This window comes from Pinus tabuliformis, chromosome 2_2 (assembly GCF_031772625.1).
Source record: "Pinus tabuliformis cultivar Carrire ecotype Pingquan chromosome 2_2, CPIR1, whole genome shotgun sequence".
In the NCBI taxonomy this organism is placed as follows: Eukaryota; Viridiplantae; Streptophyta; class Pinopsida; order Pinales; family Pinaceae; genus Pinus; species Pinus tabuliformis.
Window position 1 is genome coordinate 696,730,814 of NC_142300.1, and position 11,466 is coordinate 696,742,279.

At 36.1% G+C, this 11,466-nt stretch overlaps 1 pseudogene; it reads right to left on the reverse strand.

The window, feature by feature from the left end:
- Window positions 1-4,232: 4,232 nt before the first annotated feature.
- Window positions 4,233-5,651, reverse strand: LOC149194586 (AAA-ATPase At3g50940 pseudogene; annotated as a pseudogene).
- Between the last annotated feature and the right edge of the window lie 5,815 nt (window positions 5,652-11,466).

The following is an 11,466-nucleotide window of genomic DNA, read 5'->3' on the forward strand; positions in this document are numbered from 1 at the left end:
ACTATGGGTGTGGCCTTGTTCTTGTTTTGAGAGTATGGAAGACTCATTACCCCCAGAATCAATCCAATAAGTTTTTCAAACTAAGGGGTGATGGGGCATATGGAATGAAGTTAATCATACAAGATTTCATGTTCAGGAATGGAATGAGAAGAGTTACCACCTTCATAAGTATGAGTAGCAGAGACAGAGTGAACATTGTTGCCTTGACTAGAAGACAGATTAGTGGGGTTGGTGGGTCTATCAACCATAAAATATTGGCTTCCCTCCTTCTAGCACTGGAAATGTTGATGGTGTTGGACTTGCCAACATTTAGGGGATCTCCCCGATATGAAGTCCCAACCAGACCTCATATCAATTGGTGTAGGATTCCCACCTAGTATAAAGACCTAGTTTCCAAATCCTTAAAGATTTTCCTTGACCCTAACTGACACCACAAGGGAGAGATGTAATGGTGTCTTCAAAAAGCAAGGGGAGTGTCTCTGGTGACTGTGCAGTTGAACTGTGTCAACATTCTTCCACTATAAAAGGGGAGAGAAAAGTGAGCCTCTAAGTGAGAGGTAATGGTACCACCCAGGAAGAGACACATGAACCAAAAGGGCCACATACATCATCTAGCAAAATAATCCACAATAGATGTGACAATCATTACAACCAACAAACAAGGGAAGATCCGACTAGCATCTAGTGGAATAGTCCACATTCTACGCAATAGTTGTTATAACCAATAAACAAGGAAAAATATATCTACTATCTAGAGGAATAGTCCACAAGGATGAGACAGTGATAAAATTCATTACAACACATTCTCAACAAGATAAGAAATAAAATAATTCAGACAATTCAACTATCTTAGTATATGTGAAAGCAAACATGAAATATAAGTGTCTATAAAATAGTCTTGCAAACATTCATAGTTCATGCATGAAGAACATGCTGGCCTGAAAAGGCTTATGTTATTAAGCAAAAGTTACAAGATACATATTTACATTTTAAATCACTAACCCCAGTAGTGGAAAATTAGAGCCACCCCTTGCTCTTCACAGAACTAGTTGATCTCTCTAATGCCTTACAGGAGGATCCAAGGTGAAAATTCATTTTCTCATATAAGGAGGGTATATATAACCAAGGGGTCATTCTTCCCCCTTGTGACTCCTTGACTACCCTCATGACTATTCAATTTCTACGCCTTTTCAACTTACACGACTCTTCATATTCATGTGTGTCATTTCAACTTCTAGTTTCCAATACATTTTATCACAATATACATGATCCACACTAGTGATGTGGAATATGACAATTCATGATATGACTTGACATGACATTGCTGACATTGACTAGCTTGATGATGTGGCAATGTCAAGCTCTTGTTGTTGATGAGTGATAGATTTGTTCTTGGATATGTTTTCTCTTCTCCTCCACATAGCTTGATGATGTGAGGTCGTCAATGATCTTTGGACTTAAGAGGTGGTTACAAACTTGTGTTCCTTTGCTTTCTCTTCATAGGTCCACTCATAATTCCATATGAAAGTGAGTCATTAGGCATGCTTCTCTCCTCCTTCATCATCTTTCCATGAATTGATAGTGTACCTTCTCCTGTAATTCACTCATGATGTGGCAACATCAATCCAAAAACTCCCTAGTATAAGATGATGCATGTTATCCATGAATTGAGCCCAAGAAAAGTCACAAACAAGGATGAAGGGCTTAGTAACTACAGATTGCATAGGTCTAGCTGACAGGGAGAGTGATTGATCACTGAAACTACGTAGAGCACAACTAAGGCTTGACTGAGGAATTTTTCTACATATTCCTCACCGAGGAGAAAAATTTCATAGTGCTCATTGAGGATCAAGATTGTGCATTTCAATCAGGAAGTGCCTTCTGTAGGATGAGGCCTTAGGAGGAAATTTCTAGATATTTTTGAGAGGCAAGGGGGAATGGGCATCAAAGATGATTGAATGAAGAAATTGAGCATTTTCTGGGGATAATGAGCTCTGACTGAGGGAAGGACACTAGAGGAAACATCTCCATAGTTCTGGTAGCCAAGGGATGTTAGGCTCTCTACGTATTGTTGGGCTCCAGTAGGCAAGGGAAAAACTAGAGGACTGAAAGTGCAGAGTGCACAGTTCAAGGTAGAATGATTTGAAAAACTGTTCAATTTTGGGGGTCGAGGAAGGCTGCTAGGTCACATCAATGAGAGCTGAGACTACGTAGTGTGCAGCTCAGTCAGGGCTGGTGAAGCTAAGTTGCCAGGTTGGGAAGATTTTTCAAAAATGGCTAAGTGTGGGAAGCGAGTTGGACTCATGATAAACTTGACTCATGATCACACACTTAACAAATTTTGATGACACAACATAAATCCTCAAAACAAAAAAATAAAGCATTCCCTCTATGTGACTGTCTCATGATAGGATGCAACAAATGCGACACTTAAGATGTACTTTGGGACGTCCGTGACAACACTTCTAGGACAACATTTAAGACTTTTTTTATGAGTTTGATATATGTTTACATGGTTAGGATAAGTCATTTACACAAAAAATGACATTCAAAACCACTAGAAAAAGCTTCACAAACATTACATAACAACCAAACATGTGAAAAGGTGACAAGTAATCCAACAAGCAAAAGGAGCCAAATAACTTCAAGAAAGCTGATGGGATTGAGCTTGATTGTTTGCAACAATCAAGGAAAATACTAAGGAGAGCTCCGAAATTTGAGTGCAAGACAAAATTTTGGAGGGTGTTGTAGCAGCTAAAACAAGTCACAACACCTAGTCATGATGAGGGTTGTTGAAGGAGAATAAATGCATGGGTAAGGTAAAGGAGGTAAAATATTTCTTGTGCCACTTATGAATATTAACAATAATAAGTATTCGTAATCATCCCTAAATATGAAATATGCACAAATTCAAAATATAAGAAGAGGTGTAGTGAGATCTTATCTAAGTAAGAATATGTGTTAAAGATGGAATAAAGAGGAGCATCATAAAGTTATGAAAATAGTCCATATGTAGTGTCCAAATAAAGAGTTCTAGAAGTGCATGTGAGTGCATTGGTTGAGACTATGTCTAGGCCAAAGAGGAAGAGATTCAAGAAGAGATTCACAACGAAGATAAGGTTTGCATCCACTACAAAGTATGACTATTTAAACAAGTTTAAGTGATTTTTATATGGATTCGTTGCAACAATAATTAAGTGCAAATTTGAATTGTTCAAGTAATTATGAAGAGCTAGTAAATATTTGTTATTTAAAGAAAATTAAAGAGGGAGAAGAAGATATTTTGTGAAAGATAAAATTAGATCAAATATCAATATAAGAAAGATTTAAGGAAGGGGAATATGAAGCCAATCTAAAATGTGATGAAATGGAGATCTGTGAGGAAAAATAGATTTGATGAGTAGATCCAAGGGAGATTGGTGTCTCCTACAAGTTGATGCTTCCAAATTCAAGGGGATTTGTATCTCCCCTATGTTGATGCCTACAAACTAGTGAGGATTAGTATGTCTACTAAATTTTTTCGAAAAAAGAAAAACAAATTCTTGTATCCTATAAATTAATGCCTATAAAAAAAAATTAACTAAAGTTGGTGCACACAAATAGATCTAATAAAAGAATTTTTGTAGCTTTCTTGCATATTAATATCCATTAAATTCAAAAATATTTTATGAATTTTTATCTGGTAGTCCTATTAACATTTTTCAAAGTTTTCGTAAACATTATCTTTGAATTTATGTATGTTTGTAATAGAAGCATTACAAATAAAATCACCTAAGCAGAATTTTGAATCAAATTAATCTTACGATGGTCAGCATTCTCAATTAAAATTTTACATAAAAACATTTACGAGGCAATTATGTGAATAATAGATACTTTGAAAATCACTTTGAAGATATCTTATTTATGGTGGATTTGAATAGGGAAAATAGGAAACTAACTACTATCAACATTGAGATTTATTACTAATATTATTAATCAACATTAGGATTTATTACTAATATTATTAATAAAATTTGTTGGGGGTTAATAATTATTAATTTTAATATTAATAAGATTACTAAAATTAATAATAGTATTCATACTAACATTAAATTGTAATCTTAATTGCACAGAGATCAAATAAAAAAAATTCATTATTCAACAGAGAATATGCTTATCCATATTCTTATACTTAATGTCCCAGAATCTTCTTAGACCTATTTAAAACAATCCATCACATTCATGGATTTTGATCAACGTTTCGCCTTCGTCTGCGTGCTCTTCTTTCTTCCTGGACTCACTCCATCTTCAGTTATCTCTGTTGTTTCTTCTGTTTCTTTATGCTCTTTACAATCTGTCACAGATTTCGACTTAACACGATCATTGAGTGCGGAAACAACTGCATTCAAGGCTTTGAGAGGGTCCTCCAAATGACTTATCAGAATTTCGGATATTTCTGCAGGAGTCATTTCGGCTCCAGTATCCCTCATGCTCTCCTCCACAGCGCAAAATAGTGGATGGTCTTCAATCTGCAAATAATTAAAGGCAAGAGATTTGAATTGAGAGAAACTGCAGAAAGAGAGGAGTATGTGCAGGTCCATCCTGCCGGATCTTAACATTGCAGGGTCAAGCCTATCCTTGTGGTTTGTTGTGAAGATGATAATTCGTTCCTCGCCACAGCAGGACCACAACCCATCCGTGAAGTTAAGGACTCCAGAAAGAGTTACACGGCCTCCGCTCTCATCTTCATCGCTACTCGGAGGCTTGGAAAGCCTGTCCCTTAGGTCGAGTGAGCAATCGATGTCTTCAATAACAATGATGGATGCGTTCTTGATTTGCATGAGCAGCATAAGAAGATCAAAATTGTCCCTAACCTTTGTGAGCTCCAGATCGTACACATCGTACTTCATATAGTTAGCTATGGCGGCCACGAGACTAGATTTCCCTGTTCCCGGAGGTCCGTACAGAAAGTACCCTCGCCTCCATGCACGGCCCACTCTGTTGTGAAACTCCTTCCCTTTCTTGAAAAAGTCGAGATCCTTTATAATTTTGTCCTTCATAGTCGAATCCAGGGCCAGAGAATCGAAAGTGGATGGATGCTTAAACAGAACACCGGTCCATTCAAATGCCCCTTCACAGTTGGTATGGATGGTTATGCCGCTGCTCTCTTTCCTGATTTCAGCTACACGTTTAGAAATATGATCAAAGTAGGCCCACACTAAGCGTTTGTTTCGCCTCTCTATTTTTAGGGAAAAACAACGCAAATTAAGATCCGTATCTTCACTACCAATTTGTCGAGCATGGTGACACCACCAAACTGTTGCTCCGTTGAAAGATTCCTGTATCGTCTCCCCAGAAGCCGGAACAATTTCCGGACTGTTCGTTTCCGTGGGGCGAAATACTGTGAGTCTCTGGGCGCCCTCAGTGGCGTCGAGGGTGGCTAAGTAGAGTTCCACATCCTGGTAGACCTCATTTGCACTGACTCCATCATTCCCAATGTATTGTGGAATCTCTAGTTCGTGATACTTATCGTTAAGTCCCTGAAAACGGAAAACCCGTCGTTTCAGCCATTGTAGCAACTCTGAAGGCAAGAGATTTTGCAGGAGAGAGAAGAGACCAATAAATGACCAAATTTGTGGAAGCATGTGATCTATCGTCGAGTACGGATCCATCCTCAATCACGTGATATTTCGTTACACGTACGTAATATTGTTGTTGATTGTGATGGTGCGAGAAGGTTTTATATGGATTCAAATACTTCCTTTGGACAGAGACGACACCGATTCGCAATCGACGTAGTGTAATGTGCCGACTCTAATGAAACGACGACATGATTTTCAGTAAGGTATAATGTTTCACTGTTTGCATTTTACTGTATTTTTAAATGCAAAAGTAAATTTAACATTTTTCAAAATCTTTTAAAGAATTTTTCTAATAGAATTTAGAAGACAAAAGGAAGTCACCTCCTCCCCAGTCTTGGGCACTATCAAGAGGAAATGATCCTCAAAAATTGTTGGAGTGATTTTGATAGCATAACTTGACTATAGATGGATGGATTTTTTTCCCAAAATTATTGGAGTGATTTTGATATCATCACTTTATTGTGAGGGATGGATTGATTTTATTTATTAAATAAAATAATGGAGAGATGGATTGATTTTATTTATTAAATAAAATAATGGAGAGATGGATTGATTTTATTTATTAAATAAAATAATGGGTAGATATTTTTGACACTACAGTTAAAATAGTTATTAGTGATCAACATATGTTAAGACTAGCAATTTGGGGTAGGAAACAATGAAAATTCTGCGTTTCGCGAGATATGTGGGTTTCATGACACTTTTTTCACTAGTAGCATAATGTCAGGAAACGAGCTCACAAAGATAGAAAAGATAGATCAACGCCTTAGAATTCAACCACTTCAAGGGGGAAACCTCCTTTAGAGTACACAAATGAACAATTCTTCGATGATACAAATTACTAAACCTCCCTTCTGTATATAGGAGTCTAAGGGGTCACAATATAATCAAACCAACATAACAGTAATAACATAAAGGCACAAAAATAACAATAATGGGCTTCTATGGGGCATACTAATAATAATATGATTGTAACATATAACATTTTATTTTTCCAAGCTCAGAAAGGACCAATAAGGGAGAATATTATGCACAAGAAGAAGCATTATGCATAGAGAAGAAAATGGAGAATCACTTGTCAACAACAATGTCAAAATGTGGCATGTGTATAAGACATCAATAAAGATGAGGTGGGTAGGCATATCCATACTTGTCAAGATATCTCATAACAAGAAATTGACCAGGAAAGTGAAAACATGAGCTTCTAATATAGTACCATATGTAAGAGGTGTTAGAGTACAATATAATGACATAAATAGTCCTACATACATATGGCCAGGAAAAAGGGAGTTAGGTCCAACATATAGCATCATGACAATAGTTGATCTAGAAACATAGAAATTAATGTTGTATCCTCCTGTGGAGGGTGGAAAGAAAGAACTTGAGAAACCCCCTTGAACAAGACTCGGGCTTTGAAGATTTGAAAGAATCCAGGAGGAAAGCTCAAATCGATGTCTTGATAATGGTGGAATCAAGGCAATCAAGTTCAAGAATTGAAATTGAGGATGGAATAATGGAATATTTACAAATCTCAACTATGTCTAAAAAACACAAAGTGGAGCACATGAGATCCTACCAAGTCTTATAGTTATGAGGAATATTCCAACTTAGTTTAGGGTAAGCCACGAAGAAGGAAAATGGGTATTAGGATACATATGAACACCTTATAATCAAGATGCTCATGTTGATATGGGGAATCCCATTGACACCCATGAATAGAAGCAACTTCAAAGGCCCAATATCCTAAATACAACAATTATATATATACTAAATTGAACCATCAAGTATATCAATATAAAACTCATTAACGAGTGGTAGTTGAGCAGATTAAAAATAAAAACCCCAAAAAGAAAATTGTGATTCTCCCTACTTAGTTCAGAGCACCCAACAATGAGGAAGATGGGTCCATGGTAAAATGTCTTCGCTGCAAATCCCTTAGAACATGTGTTGAAGTCAGTAAGGAAAGGAACACTAGAGTCAATTATCATGAATAAATAAATAAATAGTTAACTAATTAATTAATAAACAATAAATTAAGTAATTCCCTGATGGGGATGAGATCAGGCAAGCACATGGAGGTCATCACCTGTTTTTGAAAACAAGTGGATACAATTGGAGGGACGAGCCTCCCGATCCCTTCACATCTTTGCATGCACCAGGAGAGGTATCATCTTAATGTGAGCCGTTCCTGTGACCAAGTATTTAGTTCCTGTGTGTGGAGGTGGTAGAGTGTTAAGGAAATGCACGATCAATGCACCAGGCATTTGTCCCTACATTCTTATATGGTGTTGGGAGTTTTGGTGGCTACCAGGAAGGAGGAGGAAGCACTAAAGGTCGATGCTCATTGGAAACGTAGTGTGGTTACTCGCTGTGGAAATATACTAGGGTAGTGGGCTCATCTGGTCCTTATGGCAGTGAATCCTGGTTATTGGTGGCAAACGGAAAGACTGGGCACAAAAGAAAAACTCCTCATCATCTGGAGGTAACCTATTTTGCCTCATTCTTATAGGGTGGTGGAGATAGTCGGTAAGGAAACCCTGTAGCCGAAGGAGGAAGCCCAATTGCCCTTTCTCTAATAGTTATTTCTAATGCGACGAGGCCTAGTGGGTTTGCCTATGGTTTCTAGTTGTTGATTTTGGTAGCTGGTGGTCGATTTTGTGCTCATCTCAGGATGGAAACAAATCCCCTATCCCTAGGTGGTGCTCCAACATTGGTGCTATTCTGGAAGGTGGAGGTGTCAGTATTATCTAGTGGTAGTGGTCCTTCATGGGTAGAAGGACCCATCTTGGTGAATTCGTGTTATTCTAGGTGGTGCTGCTCGGGTCTTCTGTCTGTAGGGAGTGTTCCTTTGGGTGGAAAGTATGGTGTTTGGTCCCTGTTCAAGGCATGCCTCCACTGCGGGAAGTTATGAAACCGCTGACACGAAGGGGATGCTCTTCCTCCCCTATTTCCATTACTTCTAAAGGGGGACAGACTAGGCTCTTGTCATGGTGACACTGCGTCGGGATGGAAAAATGGCTAGGCATGCGCAGAAAGGGAATGTAGGTGTGAGAGGAGGCCTCAGAGGTTGAAAGTGAGGGGAGAGAAAAGGTGAAGGGTCGTATGACCGTGGAAAAATCGTAGGGGCAACGACAGCCGTGGTAGTAAGGTGAAGCATGGGTCAACAACACCCAAGGCTCAGGAGGGGCAGGATCTCGAGCACTGCTGCCTGAAGAACTGTCACGCTCTCATTTCCAGTTCAATTGATAGGTGGATGCTATAGAACAAGTTTGGCATGAGGAGAATGCAGTACAGATGGCCTCTCTAGAGTGGCTGCATTACCCTCAAAGTCAACTTCGTGAAAGATTGTTTACGGTCTAGCAGTGGCAAAACCAACTTATGGAGAAAGTAGAAAAGCTAGAGACATTGATGGCGCACTACGAAGGACATATTCATTGTATCTTCCATCTATTACATTAGATGAGTAATATAATTTCTCGTGTTTTGTACGCTTTAGCTATGTTTTGGCGCCTCTCACGCAACTGTTTATGGATGATGTCCTTAACTACTTCTTTGTATTTTTGTCATCTGGTGAATTTTTGTCAACAAACCCGGTTGGGGTGAGACCACTTGTTTTGGGATGAAATCTATGTACTCCTTTTTCCAACATTAATAGAATATTGACTTACAAAATAAAAATAAAAAATTAAGTAATTAATTAAATAAATTTAATAAAAAACTACTATTTATGAAGGGAAAAGTCATTAGACATGACAATTCAAATCTTCATGATCGGTCAATTCTTATTTAGGCACACCATCATGAGGGCATGTAACCATTAATTTTTCGGTCAATAATAAAAAAATAATATTTTTTTTACACAATTTCATACTTGTCTTCTGCTAGAGTAGTATCAAAGTGATTTTACCCTCTAGCCAAAATCGTTGTATAGAGACATGTTTTCCCACTACATACAATTTTAGACTCTACATACAATCACAGTTCCTCCCTACCACATTACTTCATCTCTCAGTGTTCCATTCATAACCTTTTCGATGTTTCCATATCCTTAGTCGTAACCTTATTTGATGTCCTCCATTTTTTCTTATTTCAACCATTCATCTCACCAACATGGGAAAATTTTAAGAAGCCCCCCAAAATTTGTATGTATAATAAATGGATGAATCCTCATGGTATATAGAAAACCGTATAGGTTATTTTTTCATTAATATAATATACATATATATACATATATATATTTTGGCGAATCTTTCACTAAATTATAAAATTTTGTTAACCTTGTCGAACTTTTCACTACATTATAAAGTACTAGAAATTCTTTCCTAATATTCTAAAATTTTTGAAAACATTGTAAAATATTGGTGATTCCTTGATAATTTATTGAAAAATATATAACAATAAGAAAAATATTTAGTTAAATTATAATATACTAACTTTCCATGTTTGGGAAAAGAAAAGTCGCGGGCAATGTTGCTCTAGGTTCTTATTATACACTATTTAAAACCATTTTGCATGTTTTTATCATGCTTTACTAGAAAGGTATTATAACATCCCAAGGGGAAACTAGTTGGAAAAGCACCCCAAAAGGCGTGTGATGTTGAACTAAAGAAATTATTTAGCTCAAACATGGTCTTGACACATATAGATAACTTAGTCGTACTCTATGTAATTCATATTCTATAGGCTTCACATGAGGATAAGTTCTATGAATAGCTATGTCAAAATCACAAATATTTACATCAAATTATTTTGTTTTATTATACATCTCTTTTCTAAAAGGTAAATACTTCTCCTATTCTTCAGGTTCAAATAAACCAACAAATTAAAATATGGCTTTTCCTTATCATATGTAGGTTTTCCACCTACTTTTGGCTCATAACTATTCTAGTTGTTCTTGCACTTCATTTTATAGATGACAACTCTAATATTGTTGAGTTGGTAAACAATTATCTGAAATCACACAAAATGAAAAATAAGAATGAATGGAAGATAAATATGGATTGAAACTTAATTTCCTACATGGTGAAAAAAAAGGTAATAACACGAGTTCATTAAGAAGCTATAGTTGTTGAGTTAAAAAATATAACACAAATGTTATCAATAGTCTCTGCATGTTCATTACTTGGAAAAATATATCACAAAAAAATCATTATCAAGGGATTTTTCACTTCAAGAATGGTAGTACATTGAATAGTTTATTGTTCTCAACTAATTAGATGTCATGATTTTTTATATTGGTATCAAAGTATAATTGCATTAGATGAATGCCAATCTCATGATAATAGGTCTCCAATGATGAGCACATATGATCCTAATGCATATACCATTTTTCTCTTCACTTAACTAACCAGAGCTCATTTTCCTTTATTAACAAACAATACACATTTTTAAAGAAAATATAAAATAACCATAGTAGGTTCTAAAAGGTGAAGTTTCTTTAGTGATATCACAAAGTGAAAGGAAATATAAATAAAAAAAACTAAATTTTTTTCTTCAATAATCAAATACACAAAGAAAATAATTATTATTATGGAAAACAAATTGAATACAGAGATAATTATCGAAATAATATATTAATTATAATATCATATCATTCTCAAACGAGCATGACAAAAAAAGGAAGACATTTTGACTCAACAAAGTTCTTTAACATTAATTGAAACCCTTAATTCAATAAAATAAGATTGAACAAATCATGCTTTAACAAGATGTTCAATTAAACATCAAATGAAAACTAGAAGCATTTACAAGATCATAATTTTTAACAAAAATAAACAGAAAAAGTTCAAACTTGGATAAATGATCTAAATGAAACAAACAAAAAAATTGTCAAGAGTGACCAAGA